The 16,913-nt window shown below is 44.8% G+C and overlaps 1 protein-coding gene across 1 annotated transcript in view; it reads right to left on the reverse strand.

Moving 5' to 3' along the window:
* The window catches only part of LOC106603227 (guanine nucleotide-binding protein G(I)/G(S)/G(O) subunit gamma-2), a 35,808-nt gene that overhangs the window by 10,884 nt on the left and 8,011 nt on the right, over nucleotides 1-16,913 (reverse strand). The window contains exon 2 of the mRNA XM_014196597.3: nucleotides 13,911-13,990. The gene's annotated coding sequence lies outside the window, so the exon portion shown is untranslated. The remainder of the gene's footprint in view (nucleotides 1-13,910; nucleotides 13,991-16,913) is intronic.

The raw sequence follows: 16,913 nt of genomic DNA on the forward strand, positions 1-16,913 counted from the left end.
CAGTCCCTCCTGCAGCAAAGCACCCCCACAACATGATGCTGCCACCCCCGTGCTTCACGTTTGGGATGGTGTTCTTCGGCTTGCAAGCCTCCCCCTTTTTCCTCCAAACATAACGGTGGTCATTATGGCCAAACAGTTCTATTTTTGTTTCATCAGACCAGAGGACATTTCTCCAAAAAGTGGCTTCTTCCTTGCTGAGCGGCCTTTCAGGTTATGTCGATATAGGACTCGTTTCACTGTGGATATAGATACTTTTGTACCTGTTTCCTCCAGCATCTTCACAAGGTCCTTTGCTGTTCTTCTGGGATTGATTTGCACTTTTCACACCAAAGTGCGTTCATCTCTAGGAGACAGAATGCGTCTCCTTCCTGAGCGGTATGATAGCTGCGTGGTGTTTATACTTGCGTACTATTGTTTGTACAGATGAATGATGTACCTTCAGGCGTGTGGAAATTGCTCCCAAGGATGACCCAGACTTGTGGAAGTCTACAAATGTTTTTCTGAGGTCTTGGCTGATTTATTTAGATTTTCCCATGATGTCAAGCAAAGAGGCACTGAGTTTGAAGGTAGGCCTTGAAAGACATCCACAGGTACACCTCCAATTGACTCAAATTATGTCAATTAGCCTATCAGAAGCTTCTAAAGCCATGACATCATTTTCTGGAATTTCCCAAGCTGTTTAAAGGCACAGTCAACTTAGTGTATGTACACTTCTGACTCACTGGAATTGTGATCCAGTGAATTATCAGTGAAATAATCTGTCTGTAAACAATTTTTGGAAAAATGATTTGTGTCATGCACAAAGTAGATGTCCTAACCGACTTGCCAACACAATAGTTTGTTAACAAGAAATTTGTGGAGTGGTTGAAAAACAAGTTTAAATGACTCCAACCTAAGTGTATGTAAACTTCCGACTTCAACTGTACCTACACAAGTAAGAATAGAGGTTATCAATATTTTTTTGAGTACTTGAAAGTATTCACAATTACTGCCACATCAAGGGAAATACTGGATGTACTGGATGTAAAGTAGTCTATAGTTTAAGCAGGGGCTGTAACATTCTTTTTTTTATTGTATTTGTAACAGAGTCTATGTACCCCAAATGGCACCACACAAGGTTCTGGTCAAAAATAGTGCACTATAAAGGGAATAAGGTGCCATTTGGGAGGCAACCCATGCACTGAAGTATGTCTGTGACAGGGACAGGGACCGGACTTCAGTATGTCTGCTGAGTAAGCTTCTGCCACAGCATGCGGAGGTGGTGCTGTGCGGGTCAGCTGGTCAGCTACCTCCCTATCATGCTTTATTCAGTCTGGTTCTACAACCGAGCACAGTGTACCTGAGGTAACATATACAAATATATGTAATTTAGCAGATGCTTTTATCCAAGGTGAATTACAGTTATGCATGCTGCATGCATTTAATGTATGGGTGGTCCCAGGTGACCATTTTCTAAGCCCCACCCCCCTTGGTTATTGTTGCAATCTTGAACATTTTCTAGAGAAGCCCAATTCCCCATTCAACCACTGCCGAAATTCCCTCCCAATGATCTCAAACTGTTTTTCCAATACACAATGAAATTAAACACAGACTACCCCTTGCTAAATATGAAACTCATGGGTATGTTGCAAGAGCATAGGCATTGGAGGAGCCAGGCCCACCCAATCAGATTGAGCAAAAACATTTTTTTTTTTACTATTAAATGTTTTTTTATGCTCTTTACTTGTCAGTGTTCCAAACGGGACATTATTTATATTTTTATCTAAACATGGAAATATCATCAGAAATATCACAGGACAGATGAACTGGAATGACATCCATTCTCACGGGATGGGTTGCCAAAAATAACTAACTGGAAGCCACAACCCCAATAATCCATGAATATGACTGTATTGAGGCATATGTCACTGTGCTTCTATGGCTAAATGCGCCATGGCACTGCCTATTTCATTTGTTCATTTAGCTTACAAGACAGCTCATAATCCAATGCCTTTATCACAGTCAACAAACCTATATTTTAGCTTTCATTTGCATTAAAAATGCTACCTTTTCTCTCAGCCTCATGGCAAAACGTGTAGAATAGCAAGAGATTAGCTATGAAAATGTACATTTTCCTCTCTGCCCCATGACAAAATGTGTAGAATTGCAGGAAATTAGCTTTAAAACAGCACATTTTCTCTCAGCCTCATGGCAAAACGTGTAGAATAGCAAGAGATTAGCTATGAAAATGTACATTTTCCTATCTGCCCCATGACAAAATGTGTAGAATTGCAGGAAATTAGCTTTAAAACAGCAACATTTTCTCTTAGCCTCATGGCAAAATGTGTAGAATAGCATGAGATAAGCTATAAAGCTGCAAATGTTTCTATTTGCCCCATAGCAAAATGTGTAAAATTGCAGGAAGTTAGATGCCCTCACTGGCTTTCATGTGTTTGAAACAGAGCTTGTCCGAGGTGTCGGACTCGACAACAGTTGCTATCCATTGGAGCGCTGCGATTGGTTTCTCAAAATTATGGGTGGGGCTGAGCGAAGGGTCAATGGCGAAGGTGCATAAAGATGTCAGAATTGACCCTTCACTAAGCCCCGCCCAATAATTTTGGGCAACCAATTGCAGCACTCCAATGCATATCAACTATTGTTGAGTCCGGCACCTCTGACAAGCTAACTTTTAAATCGCATGAATGTATGTGTTTCAATTTCATTGTGTATTAAAAAACATCGTTTGAGATCATTGTGAGGGGATTTCGCCAGTGGTTGAATGGAGAATTGGGCTTCCGGGGAAAATGTTGTCTGAGGTTGCAACAGTAACCACAGGGGGCGGGGTTTAGCGAAGGGTAAATTGGAAATCAAATATGACATCATGATTTTGCCTCTATCCATGGAGTTTTTAAAGTACATTTACATTTAAGTCATTTAGCAGACGCTCTTATCCAGAGCGACTTACAAATTGGTGCATTTACCTTATGATATCCAGTGGAACAACCACTTTACAATAGTGCATCTAAATCTTTTAAGGGGGGGGGGGGGGGGGGGTTAGAAGGATTACTTTATCCTATCCTAGGTATTCCTTAAAGAGGTGGGGTTTCAGGTGTCTCCGGAAGGTGGTGATTGACTCCGCTGTCCTGGCGTCGTGAGGGAGCTTGTTCCACCATTGGGGTGCCAGAGCAGCGAACAGTTTTGACTGGGCTGAGCGGGAAACTGTGCTTCCTCAGAGGTAGGGGGGCCAGCAGGCCAGAGGTGGATGAACGCAGTGCCCTTGTTTGGGTGTAAGTACGACATGTTCAATGCGCCAATAAACAGCACTATCTACTTTTTTGTTTTTTCAAATTGCCTGCGTCTTGTAGCTAGAATTGGGATTAGGATTGGGATTATGTATAATGTGCGAATGATGATACAAAAAAGAGTAACAGAGAACAATGTACAATACGGCGAACTTTGTAAACAAGGCATTTGTGGTAAGTACATGGAGGCCACCATCTTTATGCACTTCCGCTACTGAACCCACTATCCTGACATTGCAAGAGCATTGCTCTACCAACTGAGCTACCCGAGTTCTCTTCACATTTTAGGAGACTCAATCCTTATCTTTCGACACACCGCCTCACATTAAAACCTGGGTGGGCAGGTGGTTATTGCCGCTGCCTACAGCAAACTATACCAGGCAACAACGACATGTGTTCAAATCTGGCCCTACTGTCTATGTGACGCATAGACAGTAGAGCAATAAAAAAAAAACTGCATTGGAGAAAGTGAGGCAAAGGAACAGATATTATAAAGAGGATTTATAGTAAACAGGCTAAGTTGTATCAATAGCATAATGTATACTATAGTGTTTCACTGCCTGTAAGGCTCTCAGGACATGGAGTGACGTCCGAAATGGCAGCCTGTTCCCTATTGTGTGTGTGTGAGGAGTGTGAGAACAACCAGAGCAACCATGGCTGCGTCTGACCAGAGCCCGGTCAAAAGTAATGCATTACATAGAAAATAAGGTGACATTTCAGATGCAGCCGTGGTTGCTCTGGTTGTTCTCATACTCCTGACACACACACACACACACACACACACACACACACACACACACACACACACACACACACACACACACACACACACACACACACACACACACAGCAGGACAGTGTGAGAGGAAGGAGACTCAGAATGGCGATGGGAACCCACTCATAGAGTAGACTAGAGCGTGCCAAGCTATGATACAGTACACCTCAGTGGTGCCAACAGAAGGAGGGCGGGGCAACAACCACTGCAGCAGGGGTCACATTGATTGATTGGATGGGCCGTTCTACCGTGAAACTGTGTCCCTTGAATAGTGTGATGGAAATTTTAATGTTTGTGTTTTTCTTATAACTCATTTCTGTGTTCTATTCATGTGCTGTTCTATAAACCAATTTCTGTGTTCATGCAAGTGGCTGACTGAATGAATCTTCACTATCAGTAGCTGCAATTTGGCAGTACGCCCAGACCTTGTTTTGAGAAACGAAAAAGATATCTCAGTTTCAAGGTCTCAGCTTAGAGAGAAGAAGCCTCGTGAGGTATTGGTCTGTCACATGTTATGAACCAGTATTGGTCGGTTACATGAATGAAACAAAATGGTAATGATGAATTAATTATGCAAATATAACTTGTCTGTGTATAGCCGTATATAAGATAACTGCTGGGACTGCCCAGGGAAAGCTTCTGATTAACACGTGTACTATGGTGCATTGAGTTGGATGGAACCTCATTTAAGATTGACTTTGTGTGTCCCTGTGTGAGAATTTCCATGACAATAGTAAATGCTACAATACTAGAACAAGCGAATATATGAATTGAATACTACAATGGGATATTGAATACGGAATACTAGAATACTTAAAGCGGCAATCAGCAGTTGAAACCATGACAAAGCGTTCACCCCGCAACTGTCTCTGTAGAAAGCTGAGGGATGGGGCTGTAGAGATGTAACCACTGTCAAATTCATAGACAGATCTATGGATTTAAGGAGTGACCATCCATGACATCATGTTTTGAGGCTATACAGTATTTGTTTGCGTTTACTTTGTTTACAAACATTGGAGTAAAACAAACTTATGGGTGCTGATGGGGTACGACAGTTGATCTAAGATCATGAGGCATTTCTAAGTTATATTCTTCAAGAATCAATGGGTCCATATCATTCATTTTTAAGTCCAAAATGGATGTACTATAGAGCAACTGCTGATTGCCTCCTTTAAACTGCTCCTATTTCATGATTTTAAGAACGGTAACCGATCTCACTATTTATCTTACGTGTATATTTTTTGGATGGTTGTCACTGTTTTTAATTAATGTTGTTTTATTACATGGGCTTGCTCCTACCTATCTTTCCGATTTGGTCCTGCCGTACATACCTACACGTACGCTACGGTCACAAGACGCAGGCCTCCTAATTGTCCCTAGAATTTCTAAGCAAACGGCTGGAGGTAGGGCTTTCTCCTATAGAGCTCCATTTTTATGGAATGGTCTGCCTACCAATGTGAGAGACGCAGACTCAGTCTCAACCTTTAAGTCTTTACTGAAGACTTATCTCTTCAGTAGGTCCTATGATTAAGTTTAGTCTGGCCCAGGAGTGTGAAGGTGAACGGAAAGGCTGGAGCAACGAACCGCCCTTGCTGTCTCTGCCTTGCCGGTTCCCCTCTTTCCACTGGGATTCTCTGCCTCTAACCCTTTTACAGGGGCTGAGTCACTGGCCTACTGGTGTTCTTCCATGCCGTCCATGGGAGGGGTGCGTCACTTGAGTGGGTTGAGTCACTGACGTGGTCTTCCTGTCTGGGTTGGCGCCCCCCCCTTGGGTTGTGCCATGGCGGAGATCGTTGTGGGCTATACTCGGCCTTGTCTTAGGACGGTAAGTTGGTGGTTGGAGACATCCCTCTAGTGGTGTGGGGGCTGTGCTTTGGCAAAGTGGGTGGGGTTATATCCTGCCTGTTTGGCCCTGTCCAGGGGTATCATCGGATGGGGCCACAGTGTCTTCTGATCCCTCCTGTCTCAGCCTCCAGTATTTATGCTGCAGTAGTTTATGTGTCGGGGGGCTAGGGTCAGTCTGTTACATCTGGAGTATTTCTCTTGTCTTATCCGGTGTCCTGTGTGTATTTAAATATGCTCTCTCTAATTCTCTCTTTCTCTCTTTCTGTCTTTCTCTCGGAGGACCTGAGCCCTAGGACCATGCCTCAGGACTACCTGGTATGATGACTCCTTGCTGTCCCCAGTCCACCTGGCCGTGCTGCTGCTCCAGTTTCAACTGTTCTGCCTGCGGCTATGGAACCCTGACCTGTTCACCGGACGTGCTTGTTGCACCCTCGACAACTACTATGATTTTTATTATTTGACCATGCTGGTCATTTATGAACATTTTAACATTTTAACATCTTGACCATGTTCTGTTATAATATCCACCCTGCACAGCCAGAAGAGGACTGGCCACCCCTCATAGCCTGGTTCCTCTCTAGGTTTCTTCCTAGGTTTTTGGCCTTTCTAGGGAGTTTTTCCTAGGGAGTTTTTCCTAGCCACCGTGCTTCTTTCACATGCTTTGCTTGCTGTTTGGGGTTTTAGGCTGGGTTTCTGTACAGCACTTTGAGAATATCAGCTGATGTACGAAGGGCTATATAAAAATAAGATTTGATTTGATTTGATTGTTGTAACCCTGACTGCACTACACATTTCCCAATTAGGACAATAAAGATATTGATTGATTGAATACTGAATATATTAATTTAATACCCAGGTGGTAAGGGTAGGCAACAAAACATCTGCCACGCTGATCCTCAACACGGGTGTCCATCAGGGGTGAGCGCTTAGTCTCCTCCGGTACTCCCCGTTCACCCACGACTGGGGAGGGAGTTTTTCCTAGCCACCGTGCTTCTTCACCTTCATTGCTTGCTGTTTGGGGTTTTAGAATGGGTTTCTGTGCAGCACTTTGTGATATCAGCTGATGTAAGAAGGGCTTCATAAATACATTTCATTGATTGATTGATTGACTGCGTGGCTATCATTTCATTTTCTGATGACATGACGTTGGTAGGCCTGATCACCGACAATGTTGAGACAGCCTACAGGGAGGAGGTCAGAGACCTGGCAGTGTGGTGCCAGGACAACAACCTCTCCCTCAATGTGAGCAAGACAAAAGAGCTGATCGTGGACTACAGGAAAAGGGGGGCTGAGCACGCCCCCATTCACATCAACGGGGCTGTAGTGGAGTGGGTCGTGAGCTTTCTTGGCATCCACATCACTAACAAACTATCATGGTCTAAACACACCAGGACAGTTGTGAAGAGGGCATGACAACACCTATTCCCCACCAGGAGACTGACAAGATTTGGCATGAATCCCCAGATCCTCAAAAAGTTATACAACTGCAACAACTGCTCGCCATCCAACCACAAGGCGCTACAGAGGGTAGGGCATATGGCCCAGTACATCACTGGGGCCAAGCTTCCTGCCATCCATGACCTCTATATCAGGTGGTGCCAAAAAATTGTCAAAGACTCCAGCCACCCTAGTCATAGACTGTTCTCTCTGCTACCGCATGGCAAGCGGTACTGGAGCTCTAAGTGTAGGTTTAAAAGGCTCCTTAACAGCTTCTACTCCCAAGCCATTAGACTGCTGAACAGTTAATCAAATGGCTACCCGGACTATTTGCATTGATCCCCTTTTTACGCTGCTGCTACTCACTGTTTATTATCTATGCATAGTCACTTTACCCCTACCTACATGTACATATTACCTCAAATACTTCGACTAACCTGTACCCCTGCACATTGACACGATACCAGTACCCCCTGTACATAGCCTCATTATTGTTATTTTATTGTGTTACTTTTTTTCTTGCAATCAGCATTGTTGGTTAAGGGCTTGTAAGTAAGCATTTCACGGTAAAGGTGAAATGTTCTATTTGGTCCATGTGACAAATACAATTTGATTTGATTTTAATGTAGTATTGAATAGTGAATAGTAGAATACTGAAACTAGAACACTGAATATATTAATTGAATACTGGAATTGGATATTATTCAATACTCCGACTCGTGTTCACATCATAAGAAGGGATTCCCCTTGACCACGCCCATAAATTGGGGGAAACACACATTCTTTCCCATTGACTCCCATTTTTAAACAGCCAACTTCTTCAACAAACATGCCGGAAAGCTTCTGTGTTGTTCAATGTATATGTAACCAGGTCCAAAATCCCGACCTACGGTTCGCAATGCTCCCACATAGGGAAATAGAGCCTGGAAGAAGAGGCCAGTGGTTTCAGGCTACTCGGCATGGGAGAGTGGGAAATGTGTCCAAGTAGGCTACACGTAGCTATGTGTGTGAAAAACATTTAATCACAGGTAAGACATTTAACTTGTTTAGTATAGTCCGTTTGTTTGTGTTGCTGGTCTTGGCTAGCTTAATATGCTGGTCTTGGCTAGCTTAATGTTCCGGTGTGTACAGTAGCTAGCTAGCACTCACTCACATGGCTGCTAGCACTTTCATAAAAAGGGGCATGAGGGCAGCACTACAATATTAAGTAGTGAGAATGCTCGGGAGCATGCAATGTTGAAAAGTAATCTTTGGACATGTTGTACTTTTCTTAAATGTAGTTTGTAATTGACGAAAACAAGCAGACAAGAAGAAAATTGCATTTGAAAAAGGTTAAGCTTTTACTGTGACCTACTGTAGGTATCCACAGGTTGTTTTCCCCACAGGCGGGCGGGGCTGCAGCGTTTTTTCTAATATCGACTGGGATTATACTATACTAAAATGCTAGAATTAGTGAATACTACAATGATAATTATTTCAGAGAGGTAACACAGAGTAAGGTCCATTGTATGTATTCATATTTGTGAGCAGGGTGTTATAATCTGTAATCTGGCTGAAACACTATATAATAATAATCTGTTCTCATCTGGGTCCCCTCTGTGGAGGCCATATGCCTGCCCTTCTCCATGTTGGCCCCTGATGGGTGTCAGGAAGACCAGCACTGTGAGGGTGAGGTCCCCAGGGGCCACGTCATATGTTGGACCAACAGAAGGGTACTGATTAAGGGCTCTATTCAACACGTATTGCGAAAGTTCTGAGTTACAGCATGATGGAAATTGAATGGCAAATGTTAGTGGAGACTGCAGTCATGGTAAACTCTGCATTTGTCGGCTCAATTGGAAATTACCAATTGAGCCGACAAATGCTACTATCGCGTAACGCTTCAGCAATACAGATTAAAAAAAGCCCTCCAAGGTTTGTTTTAGAGAAGCGCGTCGCTCTTGACTTTTAAATGTAATTTACGCTTCAGCCAACATTTGGAACGTTTACTATGAATGTGATCTTCGTGAACATCGGGAATAATGCCTTTAAAAGGTGCATTTAAGACAGCCCAATGCGCTTCCCTACAACTCGCCTTGGATTGAATCCCGGCCTTAGTCTTCCAAATGAACATGGGAATGTAATTTAAGTTACCCCACTCATTGAAATAGGGCAGAAACTACATGACAAGGGCTTCATTGACAAAACTCTGAACAACTCTCAAATAATGCTATTAATGGGGCCACAATATCATAATGTTCAATGCTCATGGGAGATGTCAAAACAGGCCATAATATCATCATCAGATAGATACCCGAGTCACTTGTTGAAGGTTTCTGCAGTGCATCAGGGAATGTAGGTCATATGGAAACAATTCAATTAGGAATGGCTGAACACTACACTATAGTTTAGTGTACAGTGCATTCGGGAAAGTATTCAGACCCCTTGACATTTTACACATTTTGTTACGTTACAGCCTTGTTCAAAAATGTATTAAATAAAAACAAATCTTCATCAATCTACACACAATAACCCATACTGACAAAGTGAAAACACGTTTTTAGAAATTTGGGCAAATTTATGAAATATAAAAACAGATACCTTATTTACATAAGTATTCTGACCCTTTGCTATGATAATCGAAATTGAGCTCAGGTGCATCCTGTTTCCATTGATCATACTTGAGATGTTTCTACAACTTGATTGGAGTCCACCTATGGTAAATTCAATTGATTGGACATGATTTGGAAAAACACACACTGTCTATATAAGGTCCCACAGTTGACAGTGCATGTCAGAGCAAAAACCAAGCCATGAGGTTGAAGGAATTGTCCGTAGAGCTCCGAGACAGGATTGCGTTAAAGCACAGATCTGGGGAATGGTACAAAAACAATTCTGCAGTATTGAAGGTCCCCAAGAACACAGTGGCATCCATCATTCCATCAAGTTTGGAACCACCAAGACCCTTCCTAGAGCTGGCCGCCCAGCCAAACTGAGCAATCAGGGGAGAAGGGCCTTGGTCAGGGAGGTGACCAAGAACCTAATGGTCACTCTGACAGAGCTCCAGAGTTCCTCTGTGGAGATAGGAGAATCTTCCAGAAGGACAACCATCTCTGCATCACTCCACCAATCAGGCCTTTATGGTAAAGTGGCCAGACAGAAGCCACTCCTCAGTAAAAGGCACATGACAGCCTGCTTGGAGTTTGCCAAAAGGCACCTAAAGACTCTTAGACCATGAGAAACAAGATTCTCTGGTCTGATGAAACCAAGATTGAACTCTTTGGCCTGAATGCCAAGCGTCACGTCTGGAAGAAACCTGGTACCATCCTTACGGTGAAGCATGGTGTTGGCAGCATCATGCTGTGCGGATGTTTTTCAGTGGCAAGGATTGAGAGACTAATCAGGATCGAGGGAAAGATGAATGGCGCAAAGTACAGAGAGATCCTTGATGAAAACCTGTTGCTGAGCGCTCAGGACCTCGGACTGGGGCGAAGGTTTACTTTCCAACAGGACAATGACCCTAAGCACACAGCCAAGACAACGTTGGAGTGGCTTCGGGATGAGTCTCTGAATGTCCTTGAGTGGCCCAGCCAGAGCCCGGACTTGAACCCAATCGAACATCTCTGGAGAGATTTGAAAATAGCAGTGCAGCGACGCTGACAGAGCTTGAGAGGATCTGCAGAGAAGAATGGGAGAAACTCCCCAAGTACAGGTGTGCCAATATTATAGCGTCATACCCAGGAAGACCCGAGACTGTAATCGCTTCCAAAGGTGCTTCAACAAAGTACTGATGTCACGACTTCCGCCGTAGTCGGACCCTCTCCTTGTTCGGGCGGCGTTCGGCGGTCGACGTCACCGGCTTTCTAGTCACCACCGATCCATGTTTCCCTTTTCGCTTTGTTTTGTCTTGATTACACACACCTGGATCCAATTCCCTTATTATGTTCCTTATTTAACCCTCTGGCTTACCTTTCTGTTTTGTCCGTGATTGTTCTTTGTCAGTGGTTGTGGATCGGTTTTCAAAGTCCTGCCGTCTCCTTCCTTTGCCCGGTCTCCCTACGGCTCTACAAACTGCAGAGGCCCTGTTCACCCATGTATTCCGGCACTACGGGGTGCCTGATGACATAGTGTCTGATCGGGGTCCCCAATTTACGTCTAGAGTCTGGAGGGCGTTTATGGAACGCCTGGGGGTCTCGGTTAGCCTTACCTCAGGTTTCCACCCCGAGAGCAACCGGCAGGTGGAGAGAGTCAACCAAGCGGTTGGTAGGTTTCTGCGGTCCTATTGCCAGGACCGGCCGGGTGAGTGGGCGGCGTTTATCCCCTGGGCGGAGATGGCCCAAAACTCCCTCCGCCACTCTTCTACTAATCTAACCCCTTTTCAGTGTGTGCTGGGTTATCAGCCGGTCCTGGCACCATGGCATCAGAGCCAGATCGAGGCTCCTGCGGTGGATGAATGGTTTCGGCACTCGGAGGAGACATGGAACGCTTCCCATGTACGACTACAACGGGCCATCAGGCAGCAAAAGGCGAATGCCGACAGCCACCGCAGTGAGGCCCCGGTTTATACACCGGGGGATCAGGTCTGTTTCTCGACCCGAAACCTACCCCTTCACCTGCCCTGCCGGAAGCTGGGTCCGCGGTTTGTGGGGCCATTTAAAGTCCTGAGGAGACTGAACGAGGTTTGTTATAGGTTACAACTCCCCCCTGATTATCATATTAACCCCTCGTTCCATGTGTCTCTCCTCAGGCCGGTGGTGGCTGGTCCGCTCCAGCAGTCTGAGGTGCGGGAGGTTCCTCCGCCCCCTCTGGACATTGAGGGGGCCCCGGCGTACACACTACGAGCCATTATGGACTCTAGACATCGGGCGAGGGGCCTTCAGTACCTCGTGGAGTGGGAGGGGTACGGCCCGGAGGAGCGATGCTGGGTACCGGCGGAGGACATTCTGGACCCGTCGTTACTCCAGGAGTTTCACCGTTTCCGCCCGGATCGCCCTGCGCCCCGTCCCCCGGGTCGTCCCCGAGGCCGGTGTCGGCGCGCTGCTGGAGCCGCGCGTCAAGGGGGGGGGGTACTGTCACGACTTCCGCCGAAGTCGGCCCCTCTCCTTGTTCGGGCAGCGTTCGGCGGTCGACGTCACCGGCTTTCTAGTCACCACCAATCCATGTTTCCCTTTTCGTTTTGTTTTGTCTTGATTACACACACCTGGTTCCAATTCCCTTATTATGTTCCTTATTTAACCCTCTGGCTTACCTTTCTGTTTTGTCCGTGATTGTTCGTTGTCAGTGGTTGTTGGAGGTGTTTCTCCTCACACTGTTGTTTTGCTGTTGGAGCTTTTGCTTGTGTTTTTTGAGTAATCTAGACTGTTTTCACTCAAACCTGTGTCCTGCGCCTGACTCCGCTACGTCTCCAAACCAAAAGCGTTACAACTGAGTAGAGGGTCTGAATACTTATGTAAATGTGTTATTTCAGATTTGTATTTTTTTATAAATGTGCACATTTTTCTAAAAACCTATTTTTGCTTCGTCATTATGGGGTATTGTGTGTAGATTCATGAGGGAAAACATGATTTTATCAATTTTAGAATAAGGCTGTAGCGTAACAAAGTTTTGAAAAAGTCAAGGGGCTGAATACTTTCCGAATGCACTGTATAGCCTACTTAGTATTGAATTGTTTGAATAGAAAACTGCCAGATTCTGAAATAATAATTTGTACCAGAGGACTCATGATCTTGTGTCATATGTATCAAGAGTCTTAGAGTAGGAGTATTGAACTAGGATCAGGTACCCCCTGTTCATGTAATCGTATCCATTGTGATCTAAAGGGCCAAACTCATCCTAAATCAGCATTCCTACTCTGAGAAGCTTGATACATATGTCCCTGAACCTAATCTTTTCATAGGACTAAATGGAGGATGAATGGATGGAGTCTTGGCTATCAGTGTCTAGACTGTTAACACTCTTGAACCCTGTCCTATCTGCTACCCAAAATGCCACTCTGAAATGTTACACATGGTGTCAACATGCTGATAACGATGACATTCTATTATACAGTGATAACGTGCGACTTTCTAAATGGACAAAGACCTTAAGTGCGTCCCAAATTGTGTATAGTGCACTATTTTTGACTAAACCCTCCTACACCTTGGGTGTGCCCAAATGGCACCATATGGCAAATGGCACCCTATTCCCTATAATGCTCCCTATAGGGCAGCACTACTGCCTTAAGGGCCCTGGTCAAAAGTTGTACACAATATGGGGAATAGGGTGCCATTTGCGACGCAGACCTTATCTCTTGCCGCTGACCACTTTGTGAACAGCTGTCAAGTACTTATCATTGGCACAACTTTCTAAAACGTTCAAAGTTGAGAACACAGTAAATATAAGCACAGTACAAAGTATTAGTACAGTACAGTACGTGTAAGATGGGATCTCCCTCAGTTTCGCACTGTAACATTACAAGACTCACAGACACATTCATTCTTCACGCACACATTCTAATATCCCGGGCTCGCCCATTTCTCAATGTGCATTATGGCACAGACACTCTCAGGCAGGCAGGCTATACGGCACGCTCTTTTCTGTGTTCTCCGTCTTACCTTGTCTGCTCACTCCGCCGCACACTGTCCTGGTGTCCTTCTGGCCTGCAGTTCTGTCAGAACTCTGGTTCAGCCCTACTCTGTAGAGAGAGTGAGAGAGAGCAGAGTACAGCCATTCAGAACAGCACAGCATAGAGAAAGTACAGAGATAGTAAAGTACAGACACTGACTGCATGCTTCTTCCTTCCATCGGAGGCCTGCTGTATTCCAGTTAAATTATATGGGGGCCTGTGTAGCCTCTCTTGTCTGGTTACCGTGCGTCAGAATGTCACAGCTCTCTTACACCATATACAGTATTGAAGGGCTCTCTCTCTCTCCCCCTCTCTCTTGGTCTCCCTCTCTCTTTCTCCCCCCTCTCTCTCTCGCTCTCTCTCTCTCCCTCCCTCCCTCCCCCCAGTGGATCCATTCTTCTTCATGCATCTGTGAGTTGGTTTTCTGCTGCCTCTGTTAAATGGGCCAATTACTCTACAAGAACAGATTTGCAGCGGAAGGGAATCCCAACACCGCAAATCATCTCCTCACACAATGTTAAAGCAACTACACCTTGTTTGTACCTTCCACTAACATGCATCCTTTGTCCTGATCTTGTCCACGTTCTGATTCTGACCACATTTTCAGAAATGTTTACACATGGTATTAAAGTGTGTCTCATATTCGTCCACTGTGTCCGCATTGTGACCACATGTAAGATATCCAGACACAATGCGTGCCTGACTACCTCCGGATGTGGTCAGAAAAGATCAGATCACAATGTGTCTTTTAATCGTTTACACCTGTCTAAAAATGTGGGCACAATCAGAAGATCAGGACAAAGGACACATGTTAGAACCAGGCTTATGTGGTCTGTATTTCCCCGAATGTTGCAACATGTGTCCATGTCACTTCCTTCCAGTGTGGTTAAACTCCACTCATAACAAATGGGCTGGAAGATGCTGTCATCCACCATCCATTTCTATCACTGTCTATTTTGTCTCTGTCTTCACTCTCTCAGTTACTTTCTTCTTTCCTCTCATGTCTCCCAGTCTCTTCTAATAAAATGACTTATTTAAGAACTACTGAACACACCGATTGGCACGTGTGTTTATCTGTTGCTTGTTAGAAAAATGACATTTCAGTCTTGGAGGTATGTTTCCTAACCGATTCTGCGTTTGGTTAATGATGTTTGTCCCCCATGAGACACTGTAGATGTGGAAGCCTATTTAACTTCCCAGAAGTCAAAATCTCCAGAATGAGCCAGAATAAGCCAAAAAATCTGTAATTAATTTTGAAGTTTTTGCTGAGGATGTTTTTGTTGTGCAATTTTTCACCTATAAAAGTGTTTGGTGCAGTATTTCTCAAGTAAAATAAATGTGCGACGTGTTGTCTTATATTAACAAAGTCGGAGCTGCAAGGCAGGTCTGTCTCACTACGCTATTGGATTGAGAGCAATCACCGCAGCTGTTCACCCCATGTTAGTGGGCAAATGGACATCGTCAAATCAAAGCCCAACCTTCGAGACGCACAGCTGTTCCAAACTTCGTTTTAGACGACACTGACATTATGACCATAAATTATCCTATTTACACTTTGTAGACAATGTTCAAATCAAATCAAACGGTATTTGTCACATGCGCCGAATACAACTTATAGTGAAATGCTTACTTCCAAGCCCTTAACCAACAATGCAGTTTTAAGAAAAATGTTGACACTAGAATTACTGTTTCTGAATTATATCGATGCCACATACGCCGTTTTCAAAGGGATTAGTTCCTTTTTTAAAAGCAGTCGCTCTTTAAATCTGTGTTTCAATAAAGCTCCCCTGCCTGATTTCACACCCTGGGCTTCGCAGCATGGGGAAGAGGTGAGGAACTGTGTGTGTGTGTGTGTGTGTGTGTGTGTGTGTGTGTGTGTTCGTGACGAGGCCCTCCACTGATTGTGATTATGTCTCTGACTTACAGGGTGATTAAACACCCCAGGACTAGATCCTACAGAGGAAAACGGAAAGAGATGAAGAGAGAGGCAGATGAGTGAATGATTGATAAGATAGTGCTGTAGGAGGGATGAAGCAGGATGACACGTGCTGGGTGCTTTTTGAATCATCCCTAAACACCAGTCTGTGTTGGAGGAAGCGAAAGGCCTGGGACATTAGAAGGGATAGGAGGGTGAAAAAAGAAGGCTGGGACACAGGGGAGCAGAGGAGGGAACTGGATCACTAGTTATGATGCCCCTTGTACATCCTTCTCAGTCCAGATCCTACTACTCTGCTCCGCCCGGGAGCATGACTCAACCATGATGACGACATGCACAAACAGTAACAAGAAAAATAGTGTGCTTGCTTCAGAATAATTACTATAAGTGAGAAGTATGTGGAATATTCAGAGTGGTCTTGCTCACCAAGCACAATAATAACAACAATATGATCAATTCTATTACCTCCACTAGTGCTGTATACAGTTTGTAGTGCTTGTGCTGTACAGTATTAGTCCCAGACATCACATTTCTGATTTCTCCGGTCGTGTACACTCATGGGACAGGGTTGTGATGATGTTGAAATGGGTGTGTTCCAATGACTCCCTATTCCCTATATAGTGCATGGCCAAAACCCTATGGGCGCTGTTCAAAAGTACTGCGCTACATAGGGAATACGGTTCCATTTGAGACGCCATTTTAGTCTCTGTGATGCTCCAGCTGAACATTAGTGCATAAATAGATCCTGTCCTATAGTGTCTCCATCAAAGTCAGACTACCACCCCCCACCACCATTAGATTATCCCAGACATCTGTCCCCTCCCCTGGCCTCAGCAGGCACTGCCCAGCCTGACTCTGCTCTGCCTGCCTGAAGGGGAGGAGGACGTAGAACCGGGGCTCCAAGGTTTAGGGGGGAGGGGAGAGGGCAGTGACCCAGGAAATGATGCCTTCCCTGGGATCCGAGGAGACAGCAGGCAGGGCCCTGCCTCCAGGGCATGGAGATACTGTGGTTATTTTAGGTTATTATTATCAACTGGTCTGGGGCCTGCCTCACGA

The sequence above is a fragment of the Salmo salar genome, chromosome 01 (assembly GCF_965601325.2).
Source record: "Salmo salar chromosome 01, fSalSal1, whole genome shotgun sequence".
NCBI lineage: Eukaryota > Metazoa > Chordata > Actinopteri > Salmoniformes > Salmonidae > Salmo > Salmo salar.